The sequence below is a fragment of the Protopterus annectens genome, chromosome 13.part0, assembly GCF_019279795.1.
Source record: "Protopterus annectens isolate FY-2018-M chromosome 13.part0, PAN1.0, whole genome shotgun sequence".
NCBI classification, from domain to species: domain Eukaryota; kingdom Metazoa; phylum Chordata; order Ceratodontiformes; family Protopteridae; genus Protopterus; species Protopterus annectens.
In genome coordinates this window covers 381,450,820-381,470,718 of record NC_056747.1, presented here as the reverse complement: position 1 = coordinate 381,470,718, position 19,899 = coordinate 381,450,820, and the positions used below count along the sequence as shown (strand labels likewise).

Sequence of the window (19,899 nt, the reverse complement as noted above, 5' to 3'; positions counted from 1 at the left end):
ATTCAGACGTTGCTGGAAATACTCCTTCCATCTGATGTCCTGTGGACTGGTGAGCAGGTTGTTGCTGATATCCCTTATGAAGGGTGTGTGACTATCTTTTTTTTCTTTCTGTATTTGCCTTGCAACCTGATATAGTTTCTTTATGCCACCTAGTAAGTCACATTCCAGAAGCTAGTAGTGTGTCTTCGATGCCCTGTTCTTTGGTATTGCAACTCCTTTCTTAGCCAACCAGTATTCCTTCATAGTCTGGTCGGTCCTTTCTATCTCATGCTTTTTCCTGCACTCCTTTCTTTTGATGACTTCCTGGAGTTCTGCATTCCACCACCAGCTTTCCTTATGTACCTTATTTCCATACCTGGCTCACCACATATCAGTTCTGTAGTCCTCATACATGCTGTTTTGAGGCACTGCCATCCTTCTTCAGCTCCTCCTATTTCCTCCTCTTCTTGGGGTGCTAGAGCCCAGAGTAATTCCTTGAACTGTTGTACTTTCTCTCCAGTCAATTTCCATGTCTTCAGCATGGTCTCTGTTGACCTTAGAGCCTTCTTTGACCATTGCTTGCAGCTGATTGTGGCAACTGGTGGTTTATGCTGTGGGCCGACTGTTTTAGTGGGGATGACTTTGCAATCACTGATTCTACCCCAGTGCCCTTTCCTTACTTGGAGGAAGTCTACCTGAGTTGCTTGATGGCCACTCTTGTGACTGTCACTCTTTCAGAGCCATGTGTTGGCTACTATCAGGCCATTTGCCAGACAGAAGTCCAGAATGGCCTCTCCTTCTTTATTCTTGTTGCTGTACCCATGTGGACCCAAGCAGTCCTCGTATCCTGTTCTGTATATCCTGTTCTGTCGGTCCCGATATGTGCATTCAGGTCATCCATTATCAACACCAATTCATGTTGCCCAGTTGTCCTGCTTTATCTAGTAGGTTCAGCAACCATCTGAATGTATTTTTGACTTCACTATCACAACTAGCCTGAGATTATGAATAATGTCCTATCATTAGGCTGGAGTCTAATGGCCATGAGTCTGTCACTAATTCTGTTGATATCCCTCACTGCTTTCTGAAGCCTTTCTCTCTCTCCACAACTCCCACACCATTTCTAGCCTGTCCTCCTCCTGAGTAGTATACTCTGGATCCCAAGCTAAGTGGCTTTGCTGCACTGCCTTTTCCATCTTGTCTCTTGGATACACAGGATGTCCAGCCTTCTCTATATTATCATGTCACCCACTGCCTAGCTGTGTGAACCTACATTAAGTGTAGCAGTTCTCAGTTCATGTTTGGCAAGTTGATTAGTTTTGCATCCAGCTTTCACTCAACAGAGCTATCCCCAAGTAACCCTGGGCAACTAGACACAGGCAGGCCAGTAGCTTATTGACCCAAGGATACTGGGCTTTATGGCAGGCACACACTGGCCAGTAGGGGCACATACACCCCCACACCAGTAACATGGGTCCCTGACTTTGGTCGCAGTAGGCCAGGTCCTCAACCCACTTATCACCAGAGACTACCCTTGCCTATTTTGGAAACATTAGTCAATATGACCAAATCACCTAGAGCTGCATTTTACACCATTGAGTGGCTGGCCCTGCCACAACATGCAGTCTGTGATTCATGTTGTCCTATTTTGAGGATACTGCACACCACAGTGGATGCCCAACTCTTCCTTCTATAGGGCACCATGTAGAGTCTGTGCTGCTGTTTACAGTTCCATTCACTGGTGAGAACCCCAGAGAGACACACGGAGAATTTGCAAACTCGAAACAGGCACTGGCAAGAGGTCAGGATTGAACCTTGTACCTTGTGCATTGGAGGCGAAGACCTTAAACATTATGCCAACTGGTCTCTACCATGGGCAACAAAATGAAATAATTAAAAAGGCAGGAAAAGGAAGATATGTGGCAAATGTTGTTTACTGGGTAGGGCATCCCTAAAAACTCCTGAATCAATTACTGGTCCTGCTAATGTACAGGCAGGACATTCCTCTTTACTGCTGACAACCTGGGTTCAACTAACAGTTTGGATAATGAAGAATCAGTCAGAATGGTTTTGGTTGAAGGTCTGTTCTCCTTTCTCTGAGAAAGACTCGCTGATAGATATTAAGCCTAGCCCTTGTCACAGAGGAAACAAGCAAACCTGGCACAGATGTTCAGCATTATGTGGTATGCGTCTGCCTAGGACTACAGGTGATCTATGGGTATGCTGTCCTTCAGACTAAGATCTGTGTAAACAAAACCCCTCCTCATCTCTAATTTGACATTCCAAATGGGTGCTTGTAGGTGAGAATTGAAAAAAAAAATTGGATCCAGATTTTTACAAATTTTTTCCAGTGACAGGGCATGGTGACAAACTGGCCAAAGGCAAGGTAAAATTCACAGTTTATGCAAAATATTTCACAGAAGCTTAACCAACAATTAAGTAAAATTAGTATACAGCTATTCAGGTTAACATAGCCGAGTCTGTCATTTTTAAGAGAGACATCAGGGAGTAATTTTTCACCTGAAGGTAAAAAAAAAAAAAAAAAAAAAAAACCTGACACACATGGATATATATAAATTTGTTAATAACAGCAAACCAGATGCATTGGTTTGGTAAGTATCCATTCAGAAACAGACAGTAAAGTTACAAATGAGAATTTTTAAACCAGGAATATAAAAGTCTGTGAGATAAGGGTATATTTGAAGTACCAGTAATAGGAAGAGAGATGCACTGGTTCAGTAAGGATTATTTCAGAAACAGGCAGAAAAGCTACAAATGAGAATTTCAGGATCAGCAAAGTAACTGAGGAAGATCAGCTTGATGTTTTACTTCTGCAAGAGATTAAAGTTTGTATTTCTGTGTTCCTCAGCCCTCACTCTAGTGGCCCAATTATTTTCTGCAACAGTGTTTAGAAATCAAAAATCAAAGGAGAGAGAAAAGGGAAGGGGTCAAATTAAACATGTCATCTGTTTCTTAGCAACCTGGTTCAAAGGGAACCAAAATCTACAAAATTGGCCTTGGGGCCTCTAAAGTCATATTTGCCCTTGAACATATCAAGTTATCTTTCTTCAGATTGAATTTCACTGGCAGTTAATGAAACAGGAAGTCTGGAGGAAAATGGCCGAGGACTATGCCGTTAATTTATGTCAGCAATTGACATGATATCTCAAAAAAGCAGTGCAAAAATAGATTGTTACTGAATTTAAAGTTGTAGGTTTATGAAGGTGTTTTCAGCAGTTTACCATGTGGAAATACATTTTAGGTTTAATCAGATATATACTTGTCTATTATTTAAACGTTATGTACCACTTCCAAAGTTTAAGAGCATTAAATGAAATATATATGAGATTTGAACAACATAAGGCAAATAATTGTTTTAATCTGGTTATTCTTTACCTTTCCTACAAAGCTGACTTCTTCTTATCAGATAACTTACCAACATCATCTCACTTTCATTTTTAAAATAAATGCTCCTTATTTTCTGAGTTACATAAAAGCAGTGTAAGCTTGAGTGTACCAGAAATAAACAGAGCATATGTGATATGTTGTTACATGCAGTATTCAAACACTATAGAGCATTTTCTGATACATGTATCACGGAATAGTCACCTGTAATTATAACAGGTTTGGGAACCTTCTCTCTCATATATAGAGCATGCATTCATCATATATTCTCAAACACACACACAAATATATATATACCCTTTTCTATGCCTCTGCTATATATACAAACTTGTCTAAAAACAACATCACCAAACTTTCTACCTGCTACAATAGTATTACTAGATTCATTACTACTACCCCTTTTAGAACCCACCACTGTATTAACCTCAAGCAACTAGATTGGTTAGAACTCGACAACCACTTACTCTATCAACAATTAATTATCATTCATAAGACCCTCTTTTTCCCAGACGCTACCCCTAGCCTTACAAAACTGATTTCACCTTATAAAAACCTAGCCACACTACGATCGGCTAATAAACTCCTTGTAGCCTTAACCAAATCAAAGAATAAAGCTGGAGACTCATTATTTTCAAATGCTGTCGGGAAAATCTGGAATCAACTACCTCAGGAAATAGCAAACCTAGACTGTACATCCCTTTTCAAGAAACATATCAAAGAACATCTCAAAACTCAATGGCTATGTCCTTGTACTAATCCTGACTGAAATTACTTCTGCATTACTCCCAACTTCCCCCTTTTATTTTCTCCCAACTTTCCCACTATAAAACTAATTTTTACTGTAGACAGATTTATCTTTGAGATTGTCTCTAACATTTTTTTTTTCTCTTTTTCTCTAGCACATATTGAATGTTGTTTAGTATCTAACTGTAGAATGTTACTTACCTGTAATTCTACTGTTAAACAACTATTTCTCTGAAAGATTATGGTTCTGCTTTTTTTGGTTTTTTTTATTGTTAAATTCATACAAATGTACAACTTTGTACTTATTTTATGTTACTTATTATGTTATATTGTTAATTATTGTTTTAATTCTTGTAATTCTTGTTATATTGTTAATTATTGTTTTAATTCTTGTAATTCTTGTAATTGGAGCTTTTCTCCCCGGGCCTCTACTGAAAACGGATATTTTGTCCAGCTAGACTAGCCCGGTCACCAAATGTAAAATAATAAATAAATAAAAAATATATATATATATATTTATATGTATAAACACACACACAAATATTTATTATATATATATATTTATATGTATAAACACACACACACACATATATATATATATATATATATATATATATTGAGAGAGTACATTATATATGGTAATTATGCAGATATGTATACAGAGGATTGTGAATGTTTATGCACTGTCATACACAATAAGGATGTTAATGTATTTGGTGGTTTCTTGAATAACCTAGAATATCAAGAGTGAAGCACAATTGATTTACAACTACAGAAACTTTGAGATTCAATATCATCTACATTGTGAATGCCAAGCTGTACATAGTGTTTTATAGCCCACGTATTGCTATAGAATGTACCTATGTTAAAGGCATCTGATAGAAGCACATTTCCCTGGTGTAGATTTCATTGTTGGAATGCAAGTACCTTGCTTGTACTATTCATGACTACACATAAGCAGTATGGCTATGACAAATAAAAGTGTATATGACAGTACCTGTTAAATTACATCTTTCTTACAGCAATAGTGTTACTATGCTTCATTCTGTGCACAAAATAAATAATTACCCTTACAATACAAGCAGTAATCAGATTTAGTATAATAGGTCTGCATGTAATGTATGGTATTCAGCTATTTTAAAATGTATGTACATATATACATATAGATATATAGTACGTGTGTAAAAGAGTCAGTATTCAGTTGTAATTACAAATGACACATTTTGAACTGTTAGCAAGGTCTCATCTCTTAAAGTTAATAGTAGCTTTGGTTGGTACAAAAGATCCCACGGCACTTATCGAAAATAGAGTAGGGGAAGTTTCTCACTGAACTGGCCAAATTTCCCCTAATAGTATTAATACCACTTCAGGTCTCCCCTGAAAAGAGGCTACTAACCTAATGAGACTAACCTGGTCAATAAAGGATAAATAAATAAAATAAAATAATAAAGAAACTATTTCTTAAGCTTTCTGGAAAAGAGATGAGTTGCTCAGATCAATACAACAAACTTAACTGATTAAGAGAAGCTGCCAAGCTGTACCCCCATTCTGGATAATTCTACTTTCATTTTATTTAGATTATGCAGTAGTAAATTATGTAAATGTTAATTTCAAGCAAATTTCATATGCAATCTAGCCATTACTCAATATTCATATTATATGAAAGGTTTTATATGATTTGGAATAAACTAAGACTCTACTGCCAACAGCTTTGATGTCACATATATTGTGTTAAATTTTCACTAGCTTTATTACTGAGATTGCATTTATAAGGAACTGCAAAAAAAAATCTTAGTATTAAAGCATTACTACTGGCACAGCAGCCACTCATATTATTAGAACTGAGTAAGAACTGGTTAGTCTAACAAATTACTAGTTTTATACAGGCATGATAAGTAACATACCTGTATTCTGTCTCCTACAGGCTTTTGAGGGGAGTTTTATGGCTGGCATACAGGGCATTGTCAGACCCCATTCTGATGGACCTCCTGCATATCCACAAAACAAACAGCGCCAGAATTACCTGTTCTAAAGACTTAAACCTTGCCTGTGATATAAATAGAACCTGCTGGAGAGATAGGTATGTATCCCAGAGACTACCCCGTCTATGGAACAGGCTCCCCATCCATGTGAAGCAGAGTTCCTCCCTAACCCAATTCAAGTGCAAATTGGATGGGAAACCAGAACTTCATCCCTGCTTTGGCACCTGTCTCTCTAATGGACCTGTAAATGGTTCCTCTCCCAGACCCATGCTTACACTTGTTAAGGGTATCGGAATTTGTCAGAGATTTGGGATGCATGGCTAGGCTTAAAAACCTCTTGTGGTTTTTAACCTAGTAAACACCTATGAACCTATAACCATAACTGACCTATACATTATTCAACATTCAGGTATAAAGTCTTTCGGCTTTTCCCAGTTAGGGGTCGGCACAGCAGAACTCCAGTCCACTAATGATTGGCAGTGGATTTTTTACGGTGCTGAGTTGCCAGCCCGACGTCCAACCTTCAAAGAAAGCACACCCATTCACGCACGCACCTACCTGCATGTCCTTTCCGTACATGGTCTTGGGCTGTGGTATTCTTTTTTTGATTTTATCAATATTTAGGTATAGTAATTTGTGCAATAGAAGGTGATTTTTGTAAATTTTCCTAGACATTTTACCACCAAGCAACACTATAAGGCAATCTGAGAAACTAATGAAACTATTTCATTGCAGATTTAGTACTTTGTAGTGAGTGAGCTGCAGATCAGCTGTGTGTAATGAAAGAGATTTTTTTAAACAAAGATATCCTAATTTCTTCAAAGGATGAAATTGATTTGATTGTGTGAATATTACTATAAATCCTAAAGAGTAATTCTCACAACATAAGTACCTAAAGGCACAACATTATCTGCAGAGTGTAAACCTATGCCTAGGTACTAAGCAAACCAAACAAAAAAATGCAGGATGAGCTGGGCACATAAGCAGAGGGATAACAAAACAGCCAGGGATAGCAGAGAATACCGGACCCAAGCAGTGTTTTCCTTACCTGTTAAAATACAGCAGCAGTAGTATAATTTCAGTGATGTGACTGGCTGTTTGATAGCTGTTGCTGACTTGATGTGTGCACAAAAACACAACTCACAACTCAAGTGACTGTGTTAAGGCATTAGTGTAATTTGCCTGAAACTGTACTTTTTGTTAGTTCCACTAGATCCTTAACCCACAACTCTTCATCTTTAAACTATTCAAGATGCAGTGGGATAAGGAGGCACCAGCCCCCCTCCCCACCACACAAACAAAATTAATGGTAAAATATCTATCTGTATAGCTATCAGCTAGTTGATGAAATAAAGTAATGCTAGACCTCCCATACAGAAAAAAAAAAACAGTGCTCCTATGAACATGAGTTGTTGCTCTTTTAAAATTAGTGGCTCTCCCCTTAGATTGCTAAAGCTTGAGTTACCCCCTCTTTCATATCTAACTGCTTAATGCAACTGCAACTCTTAGGATATTAACCCATTTTCACATTTTACCTTTAGAAATCTGCAATATCTCGTCCAAGACCACCAATTATTGGAGAACCCACATTCTGCCTCTCAGTAATCGTCTTTGGATTAGTGCTTCTGTTTTGATCCTAGTGAGAGGAGGAGCATTATTTCTTGTTGACTACTGATCACCAGAATGCCTGACAACTGCTTCATAGATGCCAGCTTGGAATTTCTACTTATATTTTGCTGCTGGTGAGAGAAGGAGCAGAACATATAGCAAATCTACTGGCAGACAAACTGAGCTCTAACTTTACCCCTCTCTTCCGCCTCAACCTCGCTTCAGGAAATACCATCAAATATACCCCCACTATCACTAGTGAGCAGGTCCTCAATGCTCTCTATAAGGCTAAGAACACTGCTTCAATGGGCCCAGACACTATCCCAGGATGCCTTCTAGGTAGCATGAATCCCTATGTCACATGGATATCAAACTGACTCAAGGACAGGGCACATGTTAAAGAGGGTGAATCTAGATCCAGCAAGAGGCCATTTACTAGTGGTGTGCCACAGGATTCATTGCTGGGATCACTCCTGTTCAGATTATACTTCTCTGAAGTCAAGACTAATGTGGAAGTTCGCTGGATGACAAAACTGGCAGATGACTGTAAGCTGGGGGCAGTTACTGATGAGACAAATAATTGGTGCCAGAACCATGGCCTAAAACGAAATGCAAAAAAATGCATTATTGTACCCTTTGGGAAGCCAAATACACTTTGCAAATTACAACTTCAACAGCACACCCCTAAGGGTAGACTTAGAGGTCAGAGAGCTAGGTATATATTAGGCTGAATTTTAACCTCCATGTGTCCACAGTGGTGAGGAAGCCCTTCTATGTGGCACAACTTATAAGTAACGATATGGCATCCAGATCTAAAGAAGTTATAGTCCCATGGTACTTAACCCTCATTAGACCAATAATTGAGTACAATGCGCCATTTGGCATGTACTTGACTGGGCAAGTACAGCAGCTGGAGAGACCTCAGAGGTTACTCACAAAGAAAATATAGGCTATAAACAACATGTTCTATGTGGATAGACTAAAAGCCCTATCCCTTTACTCTGTCTCCTACTGACTATTAAGAGGTGACCGGTGTCTGATCTACAAGGCACTCAGAAATCTAGCCCTGATGGAGCTGCTACACATCTGCAGGTCAAACAGCATAAAGGTCACCTGATTTAGGGAACAGACTTTTATCAATGGATGGGGAATTGCAAATTCACACCTGAAGTAGTGCCTATGACCCTTATGGGCAGGGGCAGTCTGTAAGATACTTAAGGTATAGGCACAAATGCATGCCATTCTCTGGCCCATAAAGGCCATATATTGGGTAAAATCAGGTTATATTGGATAGGCTTGTAGGGGCTCTTAAGCTGTTAGCCTAGTAATCACCTATAAACTTATGAAACTTGACCCGTCAGGCTCTCTGGAATTGCTATTTAATGATAGCCTCCAAACAGGCTTCATGTCTCATGAATGAAGAACAGCAACAGTCAACCCTCTGCACAAAGGTGGGTCATCTACAGACTTATAAGTCTCACTAGTCTCATATGCAAAGCCATGGAAAGAATTATCATGGAATTGATCAATGATGACATAGGAAACCTCCAAACATTGGACCCAACCCAATATGGTCTCATCAAGGGCAGGTGATGCCTACTCAGCCTGGTAAACTACTCTGAGAAGGGCACCAAAGCAAAGAAGGAGAGCAAGACCTGGGCAAGGCTTTTGAGACAATTCCTCACTTGGACATTGTGGATAAACTCAAGAGATTAGGTATAAACCATTATTTCACCCAGTGGATAGCCAATTGGTTCACAGACAGGGCCCTTGAAGTTAGAACTGGGGAGTCTACCTCTACAAAAAGGCCAATCTTGGGATTGCTTCTTTTTGGCATTGACTTCTCTGAAGTCAATGCCAATGTCATGGGCTGCTGGCTGACCAAATTTGGAGACAATTGCAAATTAGGAACAGTTATAGAATCCCCCACAGACACTAATGTTCTCCAGAAAGCGATGACACAGACTTGTGTCAGAGCCATGGACTAAAACCAAATGCCAAGAAATGCATAATAGTATCTTTCAGGAAGTCATCCACTCCTGCTAACTATCATACTGACAACATCCCCCTAAGAGTCAACCCAGTAGTCAGGAACTTGGGGACACACACAGTATTCTAACCTTTGACAATCAAATGTATACAGTAGTGAGGAAATCATTCTATGTTGTGCAACTTATAAACAAAGTTATGGCACCTAGGTCCAATGAGGTCATTGCTCCACTGTATTCAGCATTCATCAGACCTATCATTGAGTACAATGCCGCCTTTAGTATGTAACTAAATAGGTACATCCAAGAATTGAAATGTCCACAGAGGTTCCTCACTAAAAGAACACAGGGTATAAGTAACATGTCCTGTGCAGACCACCCCAAAGCCCTATCCCTGCATTCTGTCTCCTACAGGCTGTTGAGGGGAGATCTATGCCTGGCATATAGGACATTGTCAAACACCACTCTGATGGAACTCCTGCATATTCACAAAACAAACAGCAATAGAATTACCCTTTCTAAAGACTTAACCCTTGCCTGTGATATAAATGGGACATGCTGCCGAGACAGGTATTTATCCCAGAGACTACCCCTTCTCAGGAACAGGCTCCCCATCCATGTGAAACAGAGTTCCTCCCTAACCCAATTCAAGTGCAGTTTGGACAGTTGGATGGGGAACAGGAAATTCATCCCTGGTTTGACACCTGTGTTCTCTAATGAACACAAGTAACCTGTAAATGATTTATCTCCCAAGTCCCTGCTTACACTTATCAAAAGTACTAGAACTTGTCAGAGCTTTGGGATGCATATCTAGGTTTAAAAGGGCCATAGTGGTTGTTAGCTTAATATAAACCTATGAAGACAGTTGGCATGAGGTACTGTTACTAGTGGACTGAATGTAGCATTTAAACTAGAAAACAATGCAGACTAATATCTTTTCAGAAAAACAATTTTAAACATCTGAAATTTGAAAATACTGAATATATCTCTGTGTACACATTATTAATCTGTTGTAGCCACCTGGCCCCACTGGTCCCAAAACTATTAAGTTCCAAGCACAAAAGAAGAAAGTATGTTAAAGAAGCAAATTCTAAAAAAAAAATAGATTTTTTTGCTTGTGAGAACTTAGAATGATAAAGTGAATGCACAATGGCAAACAAAACCAAGTTGGGCATCTGAACTTTCAGAAAGTCAAAAATCAATCTATCTCTCTCTCTCTGTATATGTATATATATATATATATATATATATATATATATATATATATATATATATATATAAATATATTAGATATACATATATAGGTAGATATACACACACATATATCAGACACATTTCAGAGTCACATCACTGATATCTTACATGACAGTGCTGATTTTCATAGGATTAAAAAGCTTGACAGGAGAATATCATGTACAAATAATTCCTGAATTTATGCCAGTGGCATAAGCTTCTGGAAAAGTAGCACTGATTGTGATTAGATATAAAGCTAATCAAGAATTGAATAGAAAAGATAAACTGTGCGTCAGTAAGAAACAACTGGAGCCAACAGAATGGGTGGAAAATATAAACAGGACATGTTGGAGAGATGGATACGTTTCTCTGAAAATTCCCATTCTCTGGACCAGGTCCCTATCCATGTGAAGCAGAATTCCTCCCTATCCATATTTAAGTGCAACTTGGACAATTTATTTTTATTTTTATTTAACATTTGTTGACCGGGAATGTCCGACTAGGTTCCACAGAGCCTGTTTTCAGTGGAGGCCCGGGGAGAAATGCTCCAGATGCATGTCTTTGGAATGTGGGAGGAAACCGGATTACCCGGAGGAAACCCACGCGAACACAGGGAGAACATGCAAACTCCACACAGAAAGCACCCCAGCCGAGAATCGAACCAGAGAACCTCTTGCTGTGAGGCGACAACGTTAACCGCTGCACCACTGCGCCGCCCAACACACAAATGGATGGGTAATCAGAAATTTGCTCCTGGTCTGGCTCCTATGTCTCTGATGGTCATAAAAAAGACAAGAATCACCTTCTTAATGATCCACATGATCTGAAGGAATTGATTAAAAGAGAGTATTACATTTTGCTTACTGCTGAAGAAGTAGTCTCAAGAAAATGACATGCTACATTTTACTGCTAAATGGAAGCCAAGCTCTTTAGCAGATAAAGCACTATCTAAATTGTGTACATTTAATGTTAATATGAAAGTATGGGCTCCTTAAGCTGACTTTTATTTAATCAGCACCAGAGGTGTCCCAAAGCACTGTTGCCTAAATAACTAAAGCCTTGGAGGGTACTGTAAACAAAAGATGACATATTTGACTAGAATCAGACATAAGGACAGCATGGCAAGAGACTGCTATAGCTGCCAAACATAGTGAAGCACCACCATTTCAAGCTAAATTTGATAAAACATAAAATAACAGCGGCAAGACTGAAATGTATGGGTCATATTATAATGTAAGAGAGTCTGAAATCAGATAAAGAAAAAAAAAACACAACTGTGCATATATCAAGTTCAAAAGACAATTAGGCATTCCAGAGGTAGCTAGGAATGACACAGTATATTGCAAAGTTTGTACCTAATGTTTCTGAGACATTTATGTACCTCCTGGTACCTAAATTTGATTATGTTCTCCCTCTGGCAGTACTCAGTTATCTCATAAAACTAGGTTATAACAAATTATTTTGGATACAATCCACAGATTTGTGCTATCTGAGCATTTGAACTATCCTTGCATCTCTTTAATTAAAGTTAATAAGATCCCCTATAAGTGCTACAGCCACTCTAATGCTTCCTTTGTCCTCTTGCACAAATGCTTTAACTACTGAAATGTAGATACTTCATTCAGTCTTCTAATCAAGGAGCTTTTACCCTCCTGAGACCCTTATCTGGATCAGGGAGTAAGGATATATGTTCATAAAACTGCCTCAACTGGATAGAATCATCTGCTTGCCAATATCAGAAACCTGGATTACTACAGTGACTTCAGAGTATTGCCCCTGGAATATCCAACCAGCTTTTGTAGTTGTAAATGTTGTATGGATAATGGATAATGGTTAATGGATCTTAAGTTCTTAAACCTCTTTGCAGGTCTACGGGTATGTCATTTTACTTTGCAAACATTAACTTGAAGTATTTTCTTAATCACTTAATTTATATGTTAGTTGTTTACCATGGTACACCTTTTATCTCTGTTATGTGTAATATGTCTTTGTAATTTCTGCATGCACTATATTTATTCTTTTTTTTTGTCTTCTGGCATGGATCATGTCTTAAAACAAACTTTGGACCAGCCCATTTACATGCTAACAATCAAACAAATTCATAAATAAATACACAAATGACTATACATATGTGTAAGAAAGTTGTTAGAGCAAGATGTAGCTCTGAAATAAAGTCTCCACTGCCAATCATGAGCAGACAAGTGATCTGCTGTTGCTACCCCTAACCGGGAAAAGCCGAAAGAAGAAGAAGAAGAAGATATACACACAGTAACCACCTGATTCTACACACATCATATAGGCCACTTAGCAATGTCATAACATGTACATGCGCACACAAATTTTACCAGCAACATAAACTTTTAACACCTTTGCATCTTAAAGAATAGCACCATGCCATCTAATGCAGTTACAAAATGGAAATAAAAAAAAATGTGCCCAGTATTTCCATCTCAATGAAATGCCACCTGTATGAAATCAACTGCTCCCATACATAAGAGGGATGAAACAGTAATGCTGTATATGGAGCATATAGCTTTGATGTTAATGTACTAATCATAGGAAGCTGTACAACACGCAGTGAACCTCTCTTCTCAGACTGGATTTCATATAAGTTGGAATATACACCTCAAGGAGGTTACAGTTCTCATGCTATATCTGTCGTATTCACTCACCAGCCAGTCATCCTCCATATCTCTATTCTCATACTAACATGCTTATCCACCACAAGTCTTTCATCACTGATTTCATATTTACCCTACTGCTGACTTTTTAAATGTTCCTCTTGCATACACAAGCAACTCTTTTATTAATCCAGTTCTGTCTGTAAGCATGGCATCTGCATGTCCTGTTCTGTATATTTATTCATCCAGATTTCCATCATCACTACCATATCTGTTTCCCCCCCCAACATGAAATGGGCATTGGTCTTCTACTTCACTTCTTGTCACTTTTTTTCCTAATAATACTTGTGTTGTAAAACATAACCCAATGGACCCAAGTAAAACTTTAAGAATGTCATCCTTCATTGCTGTAGCACCCAGTTTCAGGAAAACACTTTAAAAAGAAAATGCGTACCTCTTTGAAAACAAAAGTCGTTTTAATTGCAGGCCTAGAGAACTGCACTGGGTCTGGTTCTGCCTGTTAATTATACACATACTAAAGGTATAGGCATGCTGACATACCGATGGGCTGTGTGCCTTTTCTGGTGCAGCATGCCTGCTCTGGCTTGCAAAATGTATGTTGGCATGCCAATGTGCTATGGGCAACTTTTCTGGTGTAGCACACATGTTCTTTTTTTTTGAATATAAGGACCCTAAGGTCCTATCTCCACAATTGTAAGCCTCCACCAGTCTTAAAAGAAATAGTAGATGCCAGCATCTGTACGGATAAAAATAAACCAGAAAACTTATTTTTGTTCCACAGTTTACATGAAGAAGTTGTTCTGTTATAATATACAAAATTTAAGGTCCCTCAAGTTCTGCTTTTAGAACTAGTTTACTGGATGTCATAAAAAAGGATAGCCTTCAAAAGGCCATCACTTTAAAGAAAGTAAAAAAAAACTACTGTTAGTTTCAAAGTTTACAAATAAATGCATACATTACAGATAAAATACTACAGGTGGTTCTTCATCTGATTTTTTTGGATGCTATTCAGTTCTTTTTGAAATAAAAATAACTACCAGTACTTGTTTTGTTGTCTTGTAAATATACATCATGGTTTATGTTTTCACTCCTAGCATAAAGAAATTGTGGCCTACAACCCATTAATTTAGCTGCCATAGGAAAAACAGTGAAATATTAGTTAAAACAGCTTTAATGCAACTTTAGCACAGCTTTTACTAAGCATATAATTAAGATTTCTGAGAAAGAATTTGGAAAAAACAATGTCTGCCTGTAGGCATGCATCTCATGTATGTTTGTGTGTCCCCTGTCTGGGATTAGTCTGAGTGCACTGCATCCAGTCAATGCTTGAATAGGTTTGGGCTCCCCCGTGACCATAATATGGATTAAGCAAATTAATGTAGGTGATAAGGGTAGAGTGTATGTAGAGAAAGTAATGACTAATTGCATTTACTATAGTTAACTGGAGGCAGGGCTGGTGTTATCATTTTGGGGGCCCCCAGTAGATGTCAAGTTCAGGGGCCCCAAGACACTTCCGTCAAAGTATCTCCCTGTCACTGCCACCCCTCCAGAGTAGCCTTTTAGCTCATGCTGCAAACTTTTAGGAGTAGTTATGTGCAGACTAACCTGTCTCTTTCAGTGCAACAGGTCTATGTACCACACTATGTTCACCCATCTTACAGGAGGACATTCACAGTTACTGGCATTTTAGTTACAATAATGATACATAATAGCAACTCTATGTATAGGTCTGGACTTAAAGTGCATTTTAATTTTTTTTCTTTTTGCATAATCTTTTCAGCCAATGATGGTTTGAACAGAAATTATGATTAAGGAAAGAAATTCAGTGTTGCTGTTCAGCTTACATTCTCCTTTCAGCACACCTTTCCTGACCAAGATAGCGCAGTAATAACCATTTAGGAAACAACTCAGATAAGCCAAGCCCCAAAAAGCCATAGGGTTATAGGTGTTCTGAGATGCATTTTAGAGCATTTTCCCAACTTTTTAATCCAATGGTGTCCTAAACAAAAACCATGAGTAAGAAAATGATTTCAGTCTTTTCTTTCTCTTTCAAGGAAGACATAAGTTGTGTCCAAGGTTTAATATTCAAAGATGACAAAATAGTAACTCAGAACAAACTAACAAGCCAGTTGTCTGGATACATAGGTCCAATCTGGGAATACTGCCTACCTCCCTACAGCCCCACCACCAACACCATAAAAAGACAGTCACTGCCTATACATCCCTCTGGTATTAGACTGGGATGAAAACAGAGGTTCAAATTGCCAAAGTCATGTGTTTTAAGTGAGTGCTGACATATTTATACATAGCATGCCTCCTCACTCGTCAACCCAAACTGTCAAAGGCAGCTACTTATATATATATATATATATATGCCTGAAGTGTGATTGTGAGGAAAGTAAAAAGAATAACGATTACATTAATGTATTCAACATTATTGCTCCTAGACAGTACACACTGCCATTACATAAGCTATTGTACCTCTGAGGTCTGTGAGAAAAGTAAAAGAAACAATGACTACACTGTCCTCAGCACAAACAAAAGCTGTGATGACCCTCATGTGCACACCTGTATAGTTAGACTGTAAGGAAAATTAAAGTACCACCCTCCCACACCATAATATACAGCAGCTTTCTGTACACACACACACACACATATCTGAGCAGGGCTGGTTTTAGAATGGGTGCAGTTGAGAGCAGAGGCCATGATCAGCTTTATCCTAACAGGGTCAGCCCTGTTCAGGTTATTAAAGAGCATAATCAGAAAATTAATACCTTTTTCTCAGTTTTCCCCAACCAGCAACAGCTATTGTGGGGCCCACACACAACCAAGGATGATTAAGGGACCGCCCTGTATCAATTTATATAGTCTAGGGAGTGGGGGTCACCAGACTCCTTGAAGATTGAAGTGTCTGAATGTTCTGTGATACATTTTATGCATTAAATTTGAAATATAATTACTTGCTAGCTACATTTTTCATTGATACTCAGAAGAATAATGTATGTATCCTGGCATTATTAGGTGTATGCAGAGATAAAAAACAGTGATATTTTTTACAAACACACACAAAAGCCATAGCAATACTAGTTTTGTACTTACTTCAACAAACAGCAATACATTGTGCAACACTGCTATTGCCACACCAGATCAGTGACTGCTGTTTAGCAATTGTCAAACAGCAGCAGGGGTAAGTCACTTTTATTTACCTCAGTGAGAAGTAATACATACCTGTCACTGTCTCTGATTTCACAGACCTTCCCTGATTTTGCTCATATGTTTGCTCTGTCCTTTGTAAAATGTTTGGTTTGCTAATAAATCATTCAGGAATACAGACAATCAGTAATTCCAGGCATCAGAAGTTTATACCTCTTATTGTCCAAAAAAATGCATGTTGATGCAAAATGTGTTATTCTATTAAGTTTTTTAAGTTAATTAGAATAATATTTAAAGCGTGCTACTGATTTTGAGCTTTTATTCTGCTATTATTTTTTGGTATTGTGCTGAATTCTTCTGCAAAGAAGTTGAGAGTTGTAGTATCTGGTGTTTTACTAGTATTTATAAAAAAAACCTGAAAGAAAAAAACATCCCTGAAGATCGGAAGCATCAGCCCGTCTTAAAATCCAGGGTTTTCACTCAAACCAGTCACTCCAGCCTGCTGATCTCTCTACTGCTTACCTTGCTTATGGTCATTATCAGCTTTATCCTAACAGGGTCATACCTCAGCCCTATTTAGGTTAAAAAGCATAATCAGGAAATTAATACATTCTTACTCATTTTTTCTATCCATCAGCTGCTTTTGTGGTGCCCCCACACAGTCAAGGATGATTAAGGGCCCCCCTTGCTGCAGGTATTGCAGATACCTAAAGCTGACTATGTTGTCAATTTTAGTGAAGAGAATGTCTACCAACCAGGGTTTAACTAAGCCAGGGGCACTATGTCAGTGATAAAATATTTAATGGGATTGTGAAACCTGTTATTTGATAAAACACTGTTAGTATAACCAGAGATACCTTTGAATTTTAAAGGAGATATAAGTAACAGTTATTATTCGCCTGGTTTATTAAGTATACAAGATTACTGTACTAACTTTTGTTAGTTTGTCAGACATGTTACAAAATATCAAGATAAGATTATTTTCTGTGATTGGGAGCCCCCAGTGACGGCAGGGTTCGCCAGTGCCTAAAGCCGGCTATGACTGGAGGCACTAAGAAATGTTCTGATTGTACTGTATGTCCATACAGTAATGCTGCAGACAGGTTTTAGCATCACATGACAATGTGTATTTATTGCTGGACATCATGCTAACTACAATATCTGTAATGTTTCCATATGACCATATGCATTATATGTGATAGTTTTTATGTTAGCAAAACAGAAAGAATCTGAAACAAAATGTATTGAAATATATGATTGATATCTGACAAAAAGTAGTTATAAATATACTGTATACATAGGTAAAATCAAATGATGTTACACTCAGATTTTTTTTCAGAAGCACCACTCATCTTCAAGATAGATATGCTCATGAGTTGCAAGCTGCAAAGTAACTACTGGAGTACACTGTCTCAAAAATGAAGTGGAGATTATAAATGCATGGACATAAGTATTTTCTTACAGGGGCAAGACCCCTGCACCCACCACAATTCAATCACTTATATGTTTGAACTCCAAGATCTCACTGTGTCAGAGAAAAGTGAATTAACATGCTTAGATTTTTTTCCCAATACAGTACTACCTTCCTCTGAAGATGAGGATGTCAGCTTGAGCAACAGAGGCTCAAATGTAAAGCAGAGTGACTTTGAGGATCGCATCTTTTTAGAAAGAACATCTACACCTTTCAGACTTTTGGATTTAACTAATGAAGTTGACTTTTAAAAATAACTAACTTCATTATATTTTATAGAAAACACACAGAATTAATGGTATGTTTAGTTTGAGAAATTCTTTAAAAAAGATGGCCCTTGAAACATTTATTTGCAAGGTAACTTGGTGGTTAAACCCTCTACCTCAAAAATCAGGGTCGCAAATTTAGGTCACAGTCTGGAATACATTTCTTTAGGTGTTAAGAGTTTTCTTCCAAACATGTGGTAGCTGACTAGCTACTCTAAACTATGAGTACATGCTGCATTTCTTGCAATTGTGGCATGGGGCAAAACTGAAAAGTGTCAAAGAAAGACCATTATTTATTTATTTATTGACAGTTGTTTACCGGGAAAGTCCATTGGGCCTTAGGGGCCTATTTTCAGTGGAGGTCTGGGGAGAAAAGCTCCAAAAGAAGTAATAATATAGAACAATTAAAATGTAAACAGGCAAGTTAACCTCAACAATTTCAAGCTTAAACAGTAATGAATTCATACATAGATGTTTAAATATGAAGTGTGTGTGAAATAAACAGAGGAAAAACTGTAATTATTACAGGGTTATTGGCTTCAGAGGTATAGAAAAATTATGAGAATGAAAGTCATGCATAACATTCCAGAGGTACATACACAGAAGTCAAGGATATGAAAAGATACATTTTGGGGAGAAGTGGTGAAGGTAATGAGGTAGAATTAGAGGAAAAGGGGGATATGCAGGAGCATTTTGAGAGGGAGAAGTAGACATGCGTAGGTATAGAAAAGAGAATAAAAAACAGGGGGAACTGTAGGAAATAGAGAATAGAAGGGAAAAGAAGTAGAAGATATAGAGGTGAAGGTAAAGTTTGTTATATGAATATGAGAAACACGGTTATATGATAGAGGCTAGTTTAAGGTGTGTTAACAATAGGAGTAGTGAGTGAGGGCAGAATATGGTTAGGTTTTAGATGCAGGGGGTGTACAACAGTTACAATTCCAAATGGAAGAGAAACAGTTGTGTAAGGAAGTTTTAAATAGTTATGTAAGAAAATTTTAAAAGCAAAACAACAAACAAAAAATAAACACTGTATATGACAGGTTTTAGATTTTATAAACTGGACTATTGTATTTAGAGGATTTATCCTGAATAAGCACCTCAGTAGGAATCCTTAATAGTTTTGTCTGACAATTTAATAAACATTCAATTTGCATTTAAGCAGCCATGTGTATTTTTTTTCATTATTTTGAAATTGACACTCATGCTGTGTGCTTTTATTTATTGTAACATTTTAGCCATGGAACGTGTGATGTAGCCCAAATGTTTAATGTGCGCATGTGGTAAAACTTGTAAGTTAAAATAAAAGGAACAACTTTACTTGCATGTTTCACTATGTACACTGTGAACATAACACGCAAGTGCACATTTTAAGTGTTACAGTACTTTTGTTTTAAGTTACAATCAGCCTTCTTTAAGGTCAGAAAA

At 37.8% G+C, this 19,899-nt stretch overlaps 1 protein-coding gene across 1 annotated transcript in view; it reads left to right on the top strand.

The window, feature by feature from the left end:
• The window catches only part of LOC122787342, a 320,413-nt gene that overhangs the window by 189,913 nt on the left and 110,601 nt on the right, over nucleotides 1-19,899 (top strand). The gene's annotated exons all lie outside the window — the stretch shown is intronic.